At 32.6% G+C, this 6,930-nt stretch overlaps 1 protein-coding gene across 1 annotated transcript in view; it reads left to right on the forward strand.

Moving 5' to 3' along the window:
- The first annotated feature begins 3,320 nt into the window (after positions 1 to 3,320).
- The window catches only part of LOC138714692 (trypsin-1-like), a 77,316-nt gene continuing 73,706 nt past the window's right edge, over positions 3,321 to 6,930 (forward strand). Inside the window, exon 1 of the mRNA XM_069846755.1 lies at positions 3,321 to 3,393. The gene's annotated coding sequence lies outside the window, so the exon portion shown is untranslated. The remainder of the gene's footprint in view (positions 3,394 to 6,930) is intronic.

Below are 6,930 nucleotides of genomic sequence, written 5' to 3' on the forward strand. Positions count from 1 at the left end.
GGTATACTTAGCGTGCCACAGATAAGTGATCTGGTATTTACGTCGTGGTTAGAGTATAGATAAGAGAAACGAGACGAAAGGTAATTTGGTGTTAAGGTGTGCAGAATTCGAAAGAGTAAAGACAAAGAGTGTAGAGTTCTGCGTTCTTTAAGCCGGAGCCACGAAAGACTTGCGAAGGACGGTGATATGTGATCATATCGTCGGGTGTTGCACACGTATCTGACGCACATATTCTGAACTCGCTGTAACTTGACTGACAGTTCAGAAGTTAGGTCACTTAACAAAACGTCACAATAATCGAAGTGCGGCATTACTAGGGTTTGTACTAGGGTAATTTGTACTAGGGTATACCACACGAACACACCCTCACAGGAAACAAAACAAGAGGCGCCAAGACCAACAACAACTAGTTCTGAGGATGACCCATAAATAGGTCGAAACATGTAAACAAGGTACGTTAGAATTTAACACAAAAAAGTCTCTTCATACATATTCCGTAACATAAAGAATATTGCAAAATGAGGAGTTGGAAGGGATAATAAAAAATTAGTTAGAAATTAAGACACAAGAACACAAGCAGAAGGAAATAAAAAATATAAAAAAGAAGTAAAGAGGAGTCGAAAAATAAAGGAGTAATAAAATCTGAAAGTAAAACAGTGGGATAAGTGAAAGAAAAGTAGCCTATAGAAGGAAATATATAAACTTCGCAAAATGAGGAGTAGATAGGGAAAATTAAAAAAAAATAAAATAAAAAAATAAGACGACAAAATACAGGGGGGAAAAAAGGAGACAAAATATAAAAAAAATTAATTTAAAAAAATATAACAATAAAGGGATAATAAAAAATGAAAGTAAGACAATGGGATAAGTGAAAGAAAAGTATACCAGGAAATATGTAAACATAACAAAATAAGGAATTGGAAGAAAAAATAAAAATAATAAGACGATAAAAATACAGGGAGAAGGAAAAGAGACGAAATATAAAAACAAAAAGAATAGAAAAATAAACAGTCAACAAAAACTGAATGTCAACTAATGAAATGCGTAAAAAAAGGTATACACACGGAAGAAGATACATAAAAATATAAAAGTAAGGAGTTGGAAAGAATAATGAAAAAGAAATTAAAGAATTGAGACGACAAAAATTTCAGAGATGAAAAGAAGAAAAAATAGAAAAAAAATCAAGAAACAATACTTACTTACTTACTTACTTACTTAATGCCTTTTAAGGAACCCGGAGGTTCATTCCCGTCCTCACATAAGCCCGCCATTGGTCCCTATCCTGAGAAAGATTAATCCATTCTCTATCATCATATCCCACCTCCCTCAAATCCATTTTAATATTATCTTCCCATCTACGTCTCGGCCTCCCTAAAGGTCTTTTTCCCTCCGGCCTCCCAACTAACACTCTATATGCATTTCTGGATCCGCCCATACGTGTTACATGCCCTGCCCATCTCAAACGTCTGGATTAATGTTCATAATTATGTCAGGTGAAGAATACAATGCGTGCAGTTCTGCGTTCTGTAACTTTCTCCATTCTTCTATAACTTCATCCCTCTTACCCCAAATATTTTCCTAAGCACCTTACAATAAAAATTGAAAGCAAAATAATGGAATAAGTAAGCGAAAATTGTACAGAGTGAAGAAAATAAATAAAAATAGCAAAATGGAGAGTTGGAAAGAAAAGGTATAAAAAAGATATAAAAATATAGGAAAGTGAAGGGGCAGTAATCATGAAAGTAAAAAAATGGAATAAAAGAAAGGAAAATATACGCAGTGAAGAAAATACATAAAAATATCAAAATGAGGAGTTGAAAGAAATAACAAACAATAAGTAAAAAAAAAAATACGACGAGAAAAATACAGGGAGAAGGAAAGAAGAAAAGTAAAAAAGAAGTAAAGAAAGAATAGAAAAATAAAAGGACAATAGTAACTGAAGGTAAAACAATGGAATAAGTTCAAGAAATGTACCGGTATACAGAGTGTTCGCAATACTGTAGGGACGCATTCCTCGAGCCATTCTAGAGTGACATAACACAACATACACCACCGTGATTACCAGAACCATGTTAAGATAGAGAGGAGGAGTCAAGGAAGTTATGGGGACTCTGAGATATAATAATTATACAAGACCAACTAAAGACACAAAAAAATAGCGATAATTAATAATTGAGGAGGCCAGGGCTACCACTCCCACGTCTACAACTACCGCGAGTTAAGCGAGTTCAGAATATGTGCGTCAGATACGTATGCAACATCCGACGATATGATCACATATCACCGTCCTTCCCAAGTCTTTCGTGGCTCCGACTTAAAGAACGCAGAACTTTACACTCTTTGTCTTTACTCTTTCGAATTCTGCACACCTCAACACCAAGTTACCTTTCGTCTCGTTTCCCTTATCTATTCTCTAACCACGACGTAAATACCAGATCACTTATCTGTGGCGCGTTAAGTATACCTCTTCATAGAACATCTCGTTATTCATCATCTTTTACAGTATCTACCTCGCGACAATGGAATTCCCTGTCACAAAGTATTAGGGGCTGCAAGACAATAAACACTTTTAAAAACAGCTTAAAAGATAACCTTCTTAGCATTTCACTCCAATCATACTGACTTAAACTATCACTGTCTACATTGTTACTCCTTCCTTTAGACATGTATCCTGATAGTGTTGTATTTTCAAAATTGTCTCATAATAATCTCCTTCTATCATCTAACATTATTTTAAATACCTATATTAACATTCTATGTATGTTAGCTTAATTCTGCTACATAGTTTGTATTTCAGTGTTTAATTAATAGTTCGTAGTATTTTGCTGTTTAATTCGTAAATAACTCTTGTATACATGCAGCTCTTATCTAAATCAAATTGTTGAATTCTTTGTAAGTTCAGGCATATGTATGTATAATTTTTGCTGGTTGAGTGGAAGAGAAGGCCTAACGGCCTTAACTCTGCCAGCTAAAATAAATCATCATTATTATTATTATTATTATTATTATTATTATTATTATTACCGCCAAGAATAACATTAAAAATAAATTTCTCTTAACTCACTCACGCACAGTATGCTTGGCCACGTTTTATTATATGGCTGATCATTTACAGTCTCGAATATAATTACGACCATAAAAACAAAACAAAAAAATAACAACAATTGATTGCCTTAATTTTTCAACATTATTTCACCATAGTGTCCCCTTAATAACGCGGACTATATATTTAATGCTTTTGTGTAACACGGCGCTGCGGACAATTAGTGAGACAGCATCTGATAATGAAGTCATTTCAGGTGTGAGGATGTCAACATCTCCGTCACGTCATGTTAGTTTGCGTTCATATAAAGGAGCAGCCAGCAGGACTTTGACATCTCAACTATCTAACTGGTATACACCAATTTTTCTTGCTATCTAATTTTGTGCACTTACATATTACTAATTGTAAGCTTTATTTACAGATGCAAAACTGTTTGCTCCTCTCTATTTTCTACTAAGAATTTATAAATCTAAAAAGAAAACCAAATTTCACCAATTGAATTTCATACCCAAAAGAAAAAAAACCGTTTACAATGTAGCTTCTCAACATTCTAAATCTTGATTAGTGTGCATGTTCTTGTACAGGGACATCATTTTATTTTTACTTGCATTTTTATTGTACCTGCATTTCTGAGTGTACTTCACTCCCACCCCTTCACTAATGTCCTTGCTCCCGTCAGACACACAAACTTACGGCCGCTGTTGCATTCGAAGTCTTCAAGCACTGAAGTAAACACTGCAGTGTATAGTGTGTTTCATAAATATGATTGCGTTTTCTATAGAAGAAAGAACCTATATTAATAAAATCGTACTAAAAATTATATTCAAGAAACGATAAATTCAATTTCTGAGAATATGCTTCAAAATGTTTTTAATAATATGCGTACTGAATTGAAGCCTGCATTGTAATGAACGGCAACCATTTTCAGCAACTTGTTTAAAAATTCAGTTTAGCTTTTTCTGAATTGAGGTGGCTAGAAGCAAAGGAATGCTAGTGACATTTGTAATAACATGAGTTAAGTGCATCCAGTGTAAGCTAAAGTATCTAAAATTTTAGTGGCAAAGGGATATTTTAATCGCATCACACATTAAAATTTAAATAAAAATTTCACCGATTTCACGAAAGCTTAAATATTTAAACCCCAATTTCTCAAAAGTAACTTAAGTGCACTTACAGCCCTTTACTTATGACCCCCTCAATTTAAATGCACTCTCTATATTGTATGTTAACACCAATAGTTAGTATGCTAAATAAAGTAGACATTACATAACGAACATAGCCGCCTGAAAAGTTGAGTTTAAAAAAAAAATGTTACTACTCTACTGTATTTTGATAAATTCCGTAAAAGTGATGATCAAACTGAAAATCGTAATATCGTATTTCCCTACAACATAAATGGATACTCTACTTTTCTCTCCTCCTATACCTAGTAAAATGATTTGTTTACATATTGCACTAGTAACATCAAACTCCTGTAATGGAAGGGGGCAACAGTGTCTCCGAGTATAGCCAGGTTAATGTTAAAAATGTTGGTAAAAATAAAGTGATGTCCCTGTATATCTCAACATCAGAATCAATTTCAATTGCTTTATTGTGTTTTATATAATTCATATTGAATTTATGCCGACGGTTTGTTCAAACTTCTATTTGAATAGCGCTTTCAGTCAAGTTACTGGAACACGTTCTTGTCTGATCTCAGCATCAGCTAGATCTAAATCTATACACCAAGGAATAACCGTAAGTAATGTAATTAATTTTATTTCAGATGGTTATTCTTTGATATGTTTAAAAAAAAAATGTTTTGCTCGTTTTTGCTTCCTTTTCGAGATAAAAATTGTTTTACATGAAATATTTCATACCTTGTTTTGGGAAAGCCATGAATTAATTTAAATTAATTTAAATTTAAATTTGATCCTCATGAATACCAGACGAGACAAAACTACAGTTTGTTTCTAAATACTCCCAAATGCTGGATTAAAACACAGCAGAAATTTTGGACCCAAAATATATAATACATTAATTAGAGCTTACCCTGAGCTAAGTACACTTAACTCACATAGATTTAAGAAACAAATCAGATTAATTATTTAATTGTTTAAGCTGATTGAGTTAAAAATTGATACTCTAATATTTATGTACTTTTGTATTTTCTATTTGTATATAGACCCTATTATTACATGCTGTATGTATTTTACCATTTATTAATATTATTGTGCTCAATGAACTCTCTTAATTTTGTGATATATTTTGTATAACTGATCTGAACTGCGCCCGAGCACGAGCTTCTGTTCTTTCGGGCTGCAATGCCTAATGTAGCTCAAGTGTATAGTATTAAATAAATAATAATAATAATAATAATAATATTATTATTATTATTATTATTATTATTTCCCAATATTCTCACCCGATTTAAGAGAGCAGTGTACTATGATAATAACTGATTGAAAGAATTTTAGTTTTGTCCTTCAAATGAGCAGAAATTAGATTCGAACAAATATAACATTGACAAATTCCTTTGGAGAAAGAAAAGTTACATTTGTTCGGATCAAATTTCTGTACATTTAAAGAACAAAACTGAAATTCTTTCGATCATTCATTATCACAATACACTGCTTTCTTAAATTTACTGAAGATATTGAGAATTAAATCAATAGTTTTCCCAAAACATGCTATGAAATGTTTCATATAAAACAATTTTTATCTCGAAAAGAAAGCAAAAACAAGAAAAATTGTATTAAAACTTTTGTTTGAAATATCTCTGAGAAAACCCCCCTGAAATTAATGACATTACTTATGGGTCATTCTGTATTTATAATATGTCTTCGACTTTCTACTTCATAGCGTATTTGAGGAACATCGTTTCAAAACGTATTATGTGCCCCTTACAATTTTTTTACACGAACGACGAAAAACTGGATTATTCGTAAACCGGAGAAGTTTTCAAAACACTACACAAAACCATTTTTAAGTACTGATTTCACAGTTTACAAATATGACGACTTGGAACCATCAGACTTCACAGCATGAAATATAAATAAATAGAAAGTAACAAATTTAATTTCGTCCACTGGGGGACTTAATACGTTTTGAAACGATGCTCCTCATTTATGTTTGCAACAGGTTAGGAAATTTCGTACAAGTTCTCAACAACAGTGATGAAGAAACAATTTACTTCTGTATCGAACCTGAACCTCTACATACTTCGAAACCTCAACAATGATGAAGGATACATGATATAGGTTCAAAGAATTCTTTCTTTTGCATTAAGCATCCCAGTTACAAACTCTGATACTAATAGGTTTTTCGCTATCATGAAGTAAACTGGATTGATACTAAGAATAAAGTGGAAGTAGATTCGGCTAAATTTGAGCTAGAGGTGGAAAGTAATTTTGGAAGTAAAAACTGCATTGAAATGCTTACTATACTTCTAAAACAGAAACTTTAACTCAAAAGTGCTTGCAATAGGATTAAGTACATCAATCACAATGAGAAATGTGACTAATGATGTGATGGTTTCTGGACAGAATTGTGAAGAAATTTTTAATAATCAGCTAGTTCTCTAATACTGTAATTTAGGATTTTATTATTTTATATGGGACATTCAATACAGTACATAATAATTCAGTGTTCAATATGTGCATACGGAAAGCAATTTAACATTTGTTTTTCCTTCTCAAGAATTAGGCCCGAATACATAGTCAACTCCAAGCCATTCTCAACATTTTCACAATACTCAGAATAAGTCATGACCAGTCTCAATTTATTCTCGTATGCACAATCGCCTGGTCTTCAGATAATCCTAAGATCGCGCTGAGAATATTCGCTTTGAAGGCGAATATTTTCATACTTTTATGTCGTCATTGCTGATCATGTAACCAATGTCCACG

This window comes from Periplaneta americana, chromosome 15 (assembly GCF_040183065.1).
Source record: "Periplaneta americana isolate PAMFEO1 chromosome 15, P.americana_PAMFEO1_priV1, whole genome shotgun sequence".
Classification (NCBI taxonomy): domain Eukaryota; kingdom Metazoa; phylum Arthropoda; class Insecta; order Blattodea; family Blattidae; genus Periplaneta; species Periplaneta americana.